Genomic DNA, 13,378 nt, shown 5'->3' with positions numbered 1-13,378 from the left:
TGCCACCAAGAAGTGTGAGAGTTTGGGTGTAATAAAAGGCTACTCTGAAACTGAATCACTTCTAGGGTAGTTTTCATTTCATTTCATTCAGAGATCATAAGGTAGCTTTTGCACAAAAGGTTCAATCAGGACTTTATGTTCCTTTTTAGAGCTTAGTACTTGGGATTCCAAGCTGATGCAAATATATCGCTCTTATTCTGGGGCAGTAAGCTAGCTGTGGGAAAAGCTGATCAGTTCTGAAGCAAGAAAAATATTGACTACTAAAGCTCAACACTTACCTCATTCAGACCTTGCCATCAGAGTTTGGGTAATTCTAGATGCTTTGACCAACAGGCTGAGGCCCAGATCTGTAGGCAGTTACCTCCCCAGATATCTTGAATGGTCTGAGCTTATGTACCTGGCTCACACACCTTCGGCCACACATCCTGGAGGTATACTCACATCTAATTAGAGGGCTGTCTAATAGGGCAAAACAGAGCAGACTGAGCTGGCTTACTCTTCTTTTCTGCCCGGAATGAGTAGACTAGCAACACGTAGTAGATACAATTGGCAGCACTTCTCATCCAGTGGTTCTAACAGATTGTAATGAAACATTAGTCAGTTGATCCACTACATGTACTAGGATGCTATTCAAAGCAGAGACTTGGAGATCTTTACTGCCAAGCACAGTGGAGTTACCTGTAGAAAGTGCTAACATTTTTGCTTTTCAGAAATATGGCAAAATGATGGAAAGTTTCACCGTGCCGTAAACCAAATTCTTCGCCTGAGTGTTCATGAGAAAGGACTATTGATGGTGCAGCTTGGCCTTTGGGAGGCATTCCTCAAGGCTGCATTTATGCCATCATCAATTATTCTATCAACTAGACAGGAACAATGTGTTTTTTTCTGAAAGAATGACTACATTTCTGTTCCTGATTTTATCTATGGAGGGGGTGTGAAGGCATAAAGAGAACACAGGAGGGACAGAGCTCAAAACAAAAATGCTGGGGCACACTGCGTCGCAGCCACTACACACAAACAAGCAGTCCGTGCAGCTGGAAGTGCAAGAAGGGTGAAAGGCAAGCATTTGAAGCTGGGAGAAAATAATTCCAGTTCTGTCCATGCAAATACACTGCTGGTGGGGCATGGTAGTGGTGGGGCATGGCAATATTACCATTAGGGGCTGCACTATGTGTTTAATGTCTTTTAAAACTGAGATACCTTGACCTGCCTTAACCCATTTGTTTGCCCATCCTCCCATGCTGGGCTCTAGACCTCCACTTATATATTTGGAATTTAAATAATTGTTGAAGGGAGGAGACATTATGTGCAGACTTTCATCCATTTGTTATCCTCAAATCAGTGGGGAAATAGAATGTTTTAATCAAGTTTTGAAAGGCTTCTGACCTAGATGGGAAGCCCTGGAAATCATTTGCATTAGACTTTTTAAAAGAACAGCTTATCAGTCTGATACAGATCAAGCTGGGAATGTCTTGCCCAGCTGCTTTCTGGGATATTTTTGAGGATTTGATGTTGGGTGCTTCAAAAAGCCTGTGGTTGTGTTGGTTTTTGTGGTTTGTTTTTGGTTTTTTTTTTCCCCCCAGAGAATGTAGGATACTTCTCTACAGTAGTATGTATAAAACATAATATGAAGAAAGAATAAGACATTACAAAGCTAGTTGTGATCTTAAATATCTGTATTTTCAGTGTGGTTCTGTATGCATTTGTAAAGCTGGAGCTGCAAAACTCAGGCTAGATTCTTTATAGCAGTTTTCTTCACACAATGAAGCTAGCAGATGCTCAGTACTTTGTATCTATGAGAAGCGCAACCACAGAAGCATCAGTGTAGGAGACCACAGCCTTTCCTAGGTAGAACAGATAACTAAGCTCCTTCATGGAAGAGAATATGTGTCTTAGAGAGTTATCCCCTGTGCTATCTATCCCGCCAACTTCACTTCACATGCAGGCTACCCATCTGGACCAGAAACAGTGGGATGAGAGTGTACATGCTGCACCGTGGAACTGTAATATTTCCTATGTGATAATTTGGTTGTTTCAAACTTACACTCACGACCTAGAACTCTGGAAAACACTCATAATTATTATAGTATTCTGCCAACTGTGGTGAAAGGCAGGCTTGTTACCTGAGGTGGAGCTTGTGGTAATGTTAGCTACCTCGATTATTGGCTAGGTGGCAGTAGAGGTTATGTATGTATTAATACATGTGCACCATTTACTGTATCAGTTTGAAATTCAGCTTCCTTTACTGGTGAAAAAGTTCCTATTATCACAGATCTGCTCATTCCTATGCTACTGCTGCTGTGCACTCTCTTACATCCAGCAAAAGGCAATTTTCATAAGGATGTCTCACTGTTTAGCTGCATGCTTCTTTCACATTCATGGAATGCAAAACCAAACACAGTTTACTTGGCCCTTTTCAAGAATAAAGTTCTAATTAACATTATACAAATCAACCAGATGCTTACTGCTCTGGGACAGTGAAAGCCTGTTTTCTCTCAACTCCCCAGCAGACTCCCAATTTATGTATTTCCAGTGGTCACTCTGCTTGCTTTCTACAATAGTGGGTTTGGGCAGGTTATGGGCTGCAGTTTGCTGGCATAGTGATGTGGGCTCATGGCATGATAATTAATCCTCTTCAGGGTGGCACTGGTGAGCAGGCAATAATGCTGGAAGCAGGAGTAGCTGTGCCAGCACCAGGACTCTTACGTCCATTCAGGGAATGTCATTCCAGATGGTTTAACCCTTCCAGCAGAAGGCCTCCTGTCAGCATGGGAGTCTCTGTGTGGACAGTCACACTGGCAGAGTGGCTGTAATTGGGGGGCCATCTCCAGTTTGGACAAGGGAGCAGGTAGGGGAAGCTCTGGCAGCCGATCCCCGTGATTCCCAAGAACGCCAAGGGAACCGGTGGTTTGGAGGCCATGTGTAGTACACCATGGCAGGAGCACTGGAGAGTGAGCTTGTAGAAGCGCTGCGATGCAGCACCAGTCTCCAGCCTGCCGGATGCTAACAAGTACAGTAACACAGCCCAGCCTGGGCCAAACATCTTTTGGAGAATCAGGCAATATACTAATCCCACCATCGAGTCAGAGACCACCAGGACGATTAGGGTTTAGACCTCTAAACAGGAATTGATGCAGCTTGATGAGAATATGCAACTCCTGTTTCCTTCAGAGAAGGAAACTGCCCTGCAGGGATCTCTTTCAGTGACCCTGGCCTCACTCCATAGCTGAGTGGGAAGACAGGTTTCCTGGGGCCTCAGGGAATGGACGCACTGATGTTTAGGCTTGGATCTGGGAAACCTGAGGCCCAGAGGACCTGATTTACATCCTCCAGCTCCTCTTCCTCGGTCCGGTGTTCACAGCACCCTGCGGAGCCCTCTGCTGTAGCTGGAGCTTGTGCCTCTCCGCAGTGGCAGCTGCCTTCAGTCCTGCTGCTTTGCCTTACCACCTGTTGGTAGATACACTCTCACTCGCAGCCTCGAGCCCAGGGAGATTAGACCCATTCATATCTGAAATGACGGGGGGGGGGGGGGGGGGGGCAAACTGTTAAAATGGTTCAGCCCCCTCCATGCTGCTCCCCCACAGAACCCCGTCCCCCTGAGCAGCTGCCCCCCAAACCTTGAACCCCTGAAGCAGCTGCTGTCCGTCTGGCTGCCTTGGCCGCCTTGTCAGCTGTTTGATGTCACCCATCAATCTTCTGTCTTTCCTGCAAATCTCTGATGATCGAGTTTCACATTTCCAGGACTCTGGCCGTAAAGCCCCTTTCACTGGTATAATTAGTAATTAGAGGAAAAATGTTAGCAAACTCCTCTTGGCATAAACAGACACTCAATCCCCATCTGTCAGGTCAGGAAATTCACATTAGGGCGAAGGCCCAGTACAGATTTTTCTATGTGAGGTGAGTGACCGCACACGCTCTGTGCTACTTGATTAAGCTGGCCACATGACAACGAGCAAGAGCTATTTATAAGTGACCGCTTCGATTATAAACAATTTTCAGTGTTTTGCAAGTCACCGTGTCTTTCCCACTAGGAGTCCCCATGGGCTTTAAAAGAAATGGGCTCTCTCAGCCATGCTTTGCAACCCTTGCTAAGGAGACGGGGGGTCATTCATGACTGGTCTTCACATCCATGGTCTTTCAGGAAGCTGCACTGCTGAGATGACACCATTCAGTGGAGTCATTCTATCGTTCAGTTGTGGCAGGTACAGCAGACTGAGGACTGGACCTCTTCAGTACAGCAGACAAATGCATGATGATATGCAATGGGCAAAGCTGAAGACAGACTGGTTCAGACTGGAAACAAGGCCCTACGTATTTAATGTGGAATGCAGCTAATGGCTGGGGACAATTAGCAAGCATTGTGATGAACACCCTTCTCTGGAAGGCTTCCAGGCAAGACTGGATGTTTTTTCCTCCTGTAACAGATGCTATAGCTCTAAGCTAATTTAGGCAAGTCTTATGCCTTGTGTTATGCAGGAGGCTGAAGCAGATGATCACAAAGGCTTCTTCTGGCTTTATCATCTGTAATGGAAGCAAATGATGCCAGCCAGGCCATGCCTAATCCATAATGTTGCTGTTTCCTACAGCACATGTTCTGGTCTTGTTTGGCTCCTCTTAAGAACTGTTTTTCCCCCTTCTGCAGAGGAGAAAATGCATATATGACTGAGGATCAAGCCTTTGGTCCTTCCATAATTATCTGAGGGAAAGCCAGAGGTTGTAGAGCTGGGCTAAAGCTCAGCAGCAGTTAAGCTCAGAAACCCTTTTCTGGGGTTTGTGTTTCATTTATGGGGTTTGGCGCAACCAAAACAAAGATAAAGAAGCAAAGTCCATGGCTGCATTCCACGCCTGGAGTTGGGCAGCCTATAAATACAAAACCCCAGCACTGCAACCGAGTTAATTCTTATGTGCCCGAAGTTTCGTGTTACCCTGTAGCCCAGTCCTGCCTGGTATCTCCAGAAGTAAAGCAATCTCTTTCCAGGTTTCTGAGGCAAAGTAAACATAGCAGCACATGGTTGTTTCAGGTATGGGCAGAGAAGGTGGGCTTGCTTGAGTCACACTCAGATAAGGAACCATTACTAAATGGGAATTGGAAAATATGATCCGATTCTTCAAGCAGTATTTAACTTCGAAGTACCCAGGCCACTGTATAGCTTTAAGGGACCTACCTTTATGAGCTTGAGAGGGACAGGGTGAACCACAGCTGCTAGAGTGGGAAAGGAGGAGTTTCTAGAGAAGGAGAGAACCCCAAAAGCTATATGAGATATTTTTTGTCATAGGCATTTTCTCTGCAGGATATGTAGCTGAAGAAGGGCACAGACAATTATATTTTTGTTGGAACCATTTCCAGATATGCTGAACCCTGTGTCTCAGGGTACTAAAAATCAAACTGGACCTTGAGTTTACTGTTAGATAAAAAATAGAAATTAATACAGCATCACAGGAGAAATTGTAAGAAAAACAGAGTTAAATTCTTACAGTAGCATAACCTCATACTTTTGACATGATGCATGCCTCACAATGCTGACCTTATTTTAAACAACTTAAAAGTCTTTGACCTTAACTGCTTAATAGTATTCTCTTAAAATATTTTTCTGAGTTTATGTTCCTAGGCCTCAAAGAGGAAAGGTGAACTCGAGGAAAAATAAACTAGTTATGTAGGATCCCACTGACATCCTTAACTCCACAACTGATAACTTAAGATCAATTTCAGCAGCCCCTGTCACTTGAGCTAACTGGAATAACTGGTAACAGCAGAGGTTTGCTATTTGGTAGGTGAAAGAGCATTAAAAAGAGATGAGGTCATACGATTCTTACTACCACATACTATTGGCTTTCAGAGAGACTCCATGGCAGGGAAAGAGTGGTGAGGTGTGGACTCTGTTCCGATGGGGACTGTGATCAAAGGGGATCCCCTCTGCCACCTCCAAACAAGCTGTGATCCTTGTGCCCCATCACTGTTCCTGGTCCTTGCTGCAGTTCTAACTTTTCCCCATACTTAGATACATGTTGTAGTTCAATCCCTTCTCCCCATCCCTGCCTCAGTTTCTTGGCTCAGCTTGTCTCTGACTCCCTTCTCTGATTTGTGTCACCAGCATTGACTAGTTCCCTGATCAATCTGTTTCTTTACCGCTCTGAGTTTACAATAATTTCTCCCTACCTGTGTTTCTCGGAATCTCTGTTGCCCCATACCACTCCAGCTTCTCAGACTCTTCATTCACCCTTGGTGTTCACCCTCTTTTCTGCCTTCCTTACTCTCTGCTCCCTCTCCAGCGTCTGGGTTTATCTAGACCAACTCCTTTACCTTGAACACAACTCCTACTAGAACTGATCTCTCCTGCCACATGTCTTAATCTGAGAGGTTTCCAATATAGCCCATGGTTCTAGCCTTCTCCTCAGGCTGTCTTTCTTCCTCAGATTCCTCTTCCTTTTTTCTTCTGAATGTAGCTCTCCCTTTTCCTCAGATCCCTGCCCTGAGCATTAACCAAATAATTCCTGTTTGCAATTTCTGTGCTTCAGTCAATTTCCTGCTCTGCATCAATTGCTTTTTATTCTTCCCCTCTCTCCTCCACAACCGCTGCCATTCCATAGGTCCTCTCTACCATGTTTTCTGAGTGCCAGTTGCAGATCATCGCAATCCTGAGGGAGTCTGTCCTACCACTATTAACTCTAGAAGCAGTGTCTATAAGAAGCTACCTACTTGACTTCTTATGCATGCAAAGCATGCACAAAATCCTTGGTGACTTCAGCTGCACAGCTTTGACCTGTGCATGTCAAAATGAGACCTTTCCAACTTGGCCAAGCTTTGAGAGTTTTCACAAAGAGAGAGAGAGGAATGCTCCTGACTCAAGTCATTCTCTCTGACAGGACCACATTTTCTTTTTGAACTTTAGTACCACTACAGCTTCTAAAATAAATTTATCAGAACAGGTTCAATATGAGCAAAACCAAAAATGTCCATAATTTCATTGTTCAATTTTTAAATTTTTTAACTTGAATTTTCCAGACAAGTGTTTTATCATGAATATGACAATGACCAGGGCAAGCTAGGGACAGAGAGGGTGGGAGAAGTCTAAGTGAAAGGAGACCTGAAAAGGAAGAATTCTATACCAAAGGTGTCTATGTCTTTTTTTCTTTATCAGTGGTTGCAGTAAGTCTTTAACAACAGTTATGATATAATACTCTCTTTACCCCTCTGCTTGTCTTGTCTTCTCCTACTTCATTTACTCTGTTCTCTAATTCCTTTCCCCCAACATCTTTATTCTTCAGTTCTGTACCTGTTTCATCTTCTACTCTATCTCCTTATACTCCCTTTGCACCTCATTTTGTTTTTCTTTCCTACTCTACCTCTTAATTTTCTCCTAAGTCTCTTCTCTTGCCTCCTTTTCTCTCATGTCATAATTTTCTCCCTCTGCCCTGCCCCCAATCTGCTCCATGGAATAACTCTGACTTTGAGAAAAAAAAAAAAAAGCCAAGAACAATAGCTGTAAGGCCAGATGTCTGGACATCAGTGTTCATTTGTACTCTTATTTTTGGTCCTACACAAAATGTGCCCAGCTGTTTGCACTAAGCCCCTTAAGCAATCAACAAATCCCTACTCTGCCTGCCCTGAATATATTCATGCATAGAACCCCATCTGGAATTGCTCATCTCTTCTCAGGTCCTCTTAAACTACCTTATACTTCTGGGTCTGATTGAAGAAATGATTTTATAAAGAACATTTTGAGAAAATATAAACAAATCCCATCATCTTGGTTAGAAATCTTTTCAAGTGACACTATGCTTTCCACTGGGTGTGTTTCCTCTTCGTTGTTTTCTGTCGTCTCTATTTGTCCCTCCCTTGCTTCATCACCATTCCTCCACATATTACCACTGTGCTGTGAATTTGCTGGAAAATGTGTCTGGTTTGTCTATGTTTGAAAACCCCAGGCTGCTTAGTGATAACACCTGTCCAACCAGTTAGAGAGGGTGCTGATCTAATGCGGACTGTGAAGGGAGGCAGAGGCAGCTCTCTCCATTCAGCATGACACTGAGGGTTAATAGAAGGAAAATATTGATTTTTTATTAAATTACGCCTATAGGTTGGATCATATAACATGCCCAAGATCTAAACAATGATCCTGTTCTGGAGGAATGTGAGGTTCAGACTGATGAGATAAACCGTTGCTGGAATATCTCTCCGAGTTCACTAAATTGCTTCCCTTATTTAATTACAAATTAATTGAAAACACTCCTTGCCCAGCAGAACAATACTTAAAACCTGATTTGTTGATAGTATCCTAATCCTCCTTAATATTCCTGTAGACTGTCCCACGATTATGTCATCAATTTTACACTTTTTTTGACTTTGGCAAAATCTTTTATGCAGGACTCATTAACATAAATAAGAGAAATAGCTGCAGCCCTGGGCTACACAAAGCCTTATTAATCTCAGCCAGGATGATGCTGACATAAATAAGAAAGTGACACACTTGCAACTGATGTAAATTTGATAGCAGAGACACTATCAGAGCTCAGAAGGGAAGGATGTAGCTCTGTTAGCGTAGAGAGGAGACAAGTATTTGGACAGGAAGCAAATAAAATCTATGCTGGAAGAGGCTGAGTTATGGATTTAGTTGAATTTAAAGCATCTAGAGGGTCACATGTCTTCTGCTTGTTGCATTTCTAGTCTTCAACCAGTAGAAGATTACTCACCTTGCTGCACTTTTCAGTGCTTAGCACAATCTTTCTCTTGATACTCCAAGGGAGGCAGAGTTTGCCTGAAGCAGACAGCTCCACTGTGTGGTAGAAAAACCTGGCCTACAAAGAGAAAAATCTGAGTTTACTTTCAGTCCCCAAGAAACAAGTTGCTAATTTTTCAGCCAAGCCATTGGCCTCTCAGTTTGGGATGATGTCTATTTGCCTACTGTGAAATGCTTTGTAAAAACAATAGAAATGCAAATACAGCAGTGATAAAGTACTTAGCAATATCAAATTCTTACAAAATGTCTATCAGCCAGCATCATAAAGTATTCTTGCTCCGACAGCCCAACACTATAAATCCGAACCACTGTCTACTTTCCTTCACCCAGGTAAAAGCTCCTTCTTTCCCTTCTGTCCTATAGCTGACCCTTTTCCTGAAACACTAATCATGTAAACTATTTATATGGTGTACCAAAAAGGCTGACAGATCTGGGCAATTTTTAACACCACAATGGAGGAAAGATAAAATAAGATCTGGATATTCTGGGTCTGGATTTGTCAAAGCACCTTCTCTAGCTTCAGTGGGGACAGGACGCAGGGAAGTGGGGATGCTTTGTGCAGGTTGGTCCTGGCTATTTTGGATCAAAGGGAAAATATTGATATCTAATAGGCATGTGGTACAAATCACAGGGCCCTGGGGACATGTGGTCTCAGGAAGATGCTCCTTGAGAAGGCAAGTACTCACTTCACACTCCCATCTCTGCAGATTTTTTTTCAAGTATAGCCCCCTTCCTAGCACAGAACATTGATCTGCTTCTGAAGTAATGAAAGTATGAATTGTAATGGCATGGGGGCTAGGTCCCTGCAAAAGTCACACCCTGATGTAGGTGGTAAAGGCTGAGAGTTACTGCCATTGTATGAATGCTAAACAGCTACAGAAGACATTCAGTTAGCTCACAGATCGGCATAGTTCAGAAGCTTCTCTGAATTATGCCCATCTGCATTGTAGATCTGGAAGACTGAGACTGCATGTGCTGAGTTTTCCAGATAGCTGGGGCTCTTACCATAGAGAAACTAGAAGGTATTTCTCAAAGCCCTGCATTTGATTGGGCTATTTAGCCAGGCTCCTGGGAAAATAAAATGGTAAATATAGTCTGGGGTGCTATATAAGCAAGCAGCTCCACTTTTAATCAGCTAGAGCTTATTTCAAGCTGGCAGTATCCATCCTAGATATAGTTGAGTGTTCTGCTAGTGGGTCCAGGACCCATCTGGGTCCACATTGATGTGGATATGTGAATCTTCACTAGCCCAAGGAAGGTGAAAGGCTGGAGCAGCTTATCAGAAGTGACCATCAAATGAGTAAAAAAAAAGAACAGGGTTTCTGCTAGTTCCACCCTGCCAAGGGGGTAGGGGGACCTCCTTCCTCTCTGATGGATGGGGAGAGGGGAAAGTGCCTCCCTGTGCAGTGGGCACTCTCAGTTACCTCCTCTATAATTCCAACTAGTCAATGTCCCTGTGCATTAACAGCATCACACCATTTGCACTTGCTCCATCAGCCAGAGAGCTTTTAATAGTGCCTTTTCCTGAAGAAGACTGCTCAGTGCAACTAAATTAAATTCAGCTCCCCAAAACCACCATGAAATAAAAATCACTGTCAACTATGTACCCAAGAAATAAGGACCATGAGTCTGGGATTGCAAAAAATACCCAGACATGTTTGGGCAATCAAGAAACAGAAGTATTAATGTATTGATGCGTATAGTGAATAAAAAGCTGTATCAATGAATATAACTAATGGCCTCAAAGATTTCAGGGTAATGGAGAATACAGTCTTGGGTATTTGCAGTGTCCCTGGGGAGTTCAAGATAAGGAAAACACAGCAGAGGTTCCAACCAGTGGCTAGGGATCAATGGAAAAAGAAGCAACACAAATGACTCAGGACTTTCAAAGATGGTGTGAACATGTAATGGCTAGATACCTGTATCACCACCTATGTTTTTCTAAAAGTTGATTTACAACTTTCCTAACTTCACTCTTCCTAGGGCTAAAGTAGTCCCTTTCTTACCGTTTTGACATGGTTGGAGTCACTTTAACAAAGATCAGGATGATTAATTTCTCTTTAATTACAGTGAGAGGTGGGGATGGAAGGGAGCAAGAGACCCAAAAGTCATAAATTAGTTAGGGCAGGGAGGGAGGAAAATGTTCACAAACTGCTGACAAGATTAATATGCAGTTGATGGGAAGTGCTTTCACACCAGGGTGCCAACAAATAAACACAATTCAAAAATATCGTCCCTGCTGCAGTGGATAAGGATGGATTCCCAGCGACTGAGAGAGAGAGAGGGAGGGAGGGAGAGACATTTAGAGAGGGCAAGAGATCTGTTTGCCCTGTGAAGCTTCGTGCCCAGAATTCCTCTGGTGGAATCTGATAGCGGGGTCTAGTCGGGCCAGAGGGTTACTGCTTTCCACATTAAAAAACAACAGGGAAAAGAGGCTTGGGCAGGGGAGGTTGAGGACTGTGTGTGAAAACCTGAAGATCAAGGCTGCGCACAGCTGCTGTGGGTCTGGGAGCTTCCACCTGCTGCGAGTACTGAGCTAACTTCACGAACACTGCAGGATTTGCAGAACCCGGAGACAAACAAAAGGGTAGAATCCTCTCCCTGTGCGGCACACAGTGGGAGGTTGTCCCCGATTTAAGCAACGCAAAAATGTCTTGCCTCAAAGAAAAAAAAAAAACACTTGGCGGGGGGTAAGTTCGAGGAGCAAGAAGGGAGGCACTTCTACAAGCTGAACAATGTGCTACCCGATCAACAGTCTAAAATCAATTTACAAAAAAAATGGAGAACCTGATTGTTTTTCCCTTTCCTTTCACCTTTTCTGCCTTTGTTCTCTGCTTCCTCTGTCTCTCTGTAGCGCTCTCATCTCCCTTCCATGCTGCCATCTTCTAGTATTGAGGGAAATGCTGCCATTCCACTGTCAATCACCCATTTAAAAATGCAATTTAGATTAACATTTCAGCTAAGCTGGGATGTAATTGCCAGCCCTGGCAATTGAACAACACTGGATTATATGTCTATATATATCACCAGAGGAGGTTTAATGAAATTGTTCACTAATGAAATCTTAGCTTTAAGACTTCACATCCCTTCAGAGAAATGTGCCATTAAGAGCCCTCTACCTCCGTTATGACCGAGAAGTTGTTACTGTGACTGCACTGTAAACAAAATGATAAAAAACCATTGCTGAAGTCAATGGGAATGCCACCAGTTACTTTGAAAAGGAGAACTTTTTAATGCCTGTGTTCATCTTCTTATGGTTAAAAGCACAAACTTCTTAGTCCTGTCCTGCAGCTCTTCACTGTTGCAGTCCTACAACCTCTGTCCCGGGCTGCCTATTTCCCCTTGGCTGGGCCACCCCTGTGGTCACCCCCTCCAAATCTGCTTTCCACCTCTTCCAGCCTCAAACCATTCAATGTCTAGTGAAGGCTTTGCACCCAGCAAGCTACACAACAGTTTTGCAATGTGCATAAATGGGGACTATGAAGGGCAAGAACTGGAGTCCCTCTCCTTGCCTGTTTGAAAGGGAGTGTTTAAATCCAGGTTTCCAAAGGGAGAAGGCACTGGAATAACTTCATCATGCTGCACTTCACCTGCACCTCTAAGCAACTATTGGGTAAGAAGGGACAGTTTTACTTCCTAGGCTGATCCAATTGGTCTTGTAACCTTTCTGTTCCCACTGGAGCATGACAGCTCTGTCTGTGTAACAGCTAATGCCTCTCAGTTGACCTCCAGGGTCAAGGACATTGTGCTGATCTGGGGATGACAGTAATAGTTCTGTTGACAGATGCATTTCACCAGCTGTACAGCTGCGTGGTGGGACTTGAAGTTAACCCTTCCTGTGCCACCTGACACCAGTGGCTCAAGTGCAACTTGCATGAGATAGACCATCTACAGCCCCTTTACTCTCCAGGAAGTATAAATCTCTCCGAAACTGCCTCATCGTTTCAAGGAGTACGTAGGTTCTACATACCAGGCTCTCCCTACATGCTCTTCTTCTCCTTGACACAGTCTGTCCAGCTTTATGCCTCTTACCTCTTCCCTCTATTTGGTTCCTCTCAAATCCCTGCTTGATAGTTAAAATGCTCATTTAGACCTTGCAGGCTCTTTGGTCCTGCTCCCTGTCACTGAGACCAAGTCCACTCCTGATGGCAAGACAGACTCAACTACTGCACTGAGGATCCTGGCTGATTGTTGTTGATGGACCTCCTCCTTGCTTCTTTTCCAATTTATCTGAATTTTTAATCTGTCCACATCTTTCTCCTTCATGCTGTGGTGCCCAGTCCTTATGTTGAATGACTTCACTGGTTGCATCAGTGATGTTTTGATCTGAGTGTAGTTTTCTTTTTGCTTTCACCCTCTTCAGTGTTGGCCCAATACCCTTGTTCACCCACTCATCTGCTCTTACAGCACGTTTTCTGTGAAGCACTGCCTTCCTATAGTTCTCTAAGTTTCTTTCTCTTTATTTCCATTTCTTCCTCACTTGTCTCTCAGCCCTTTTAGGATCTTGATGGGGTTTTCTTCCCTAACAACCTCTCTAGCATCTGTGCTCACACCTACTCTGCTTCGTTTACCTTTGACATGTTTTTTTGCCTTCTTTTCCTGTTGACTCCTTCACTGCCCCAAATAAGTGTCTCTCCAAG

Source organism: Pelecanus crispus, chromosome 1 (genome assembly GCF_030463565.1).
Source record: "Pelecanus crispus isolate bPelCri1 chromosome 1, bPelCri1.pri, whole genome shotgun sequence".
Classification (NCBI taxonomy): Eukaryota; Metazoa; Chordata; class Aves; order Pelecaniformes; family Pelecanidae; genus Pelecanus; species Pelecanus crispus.
Note: the sequence above shows the minus strand (reverse complement) of the source record.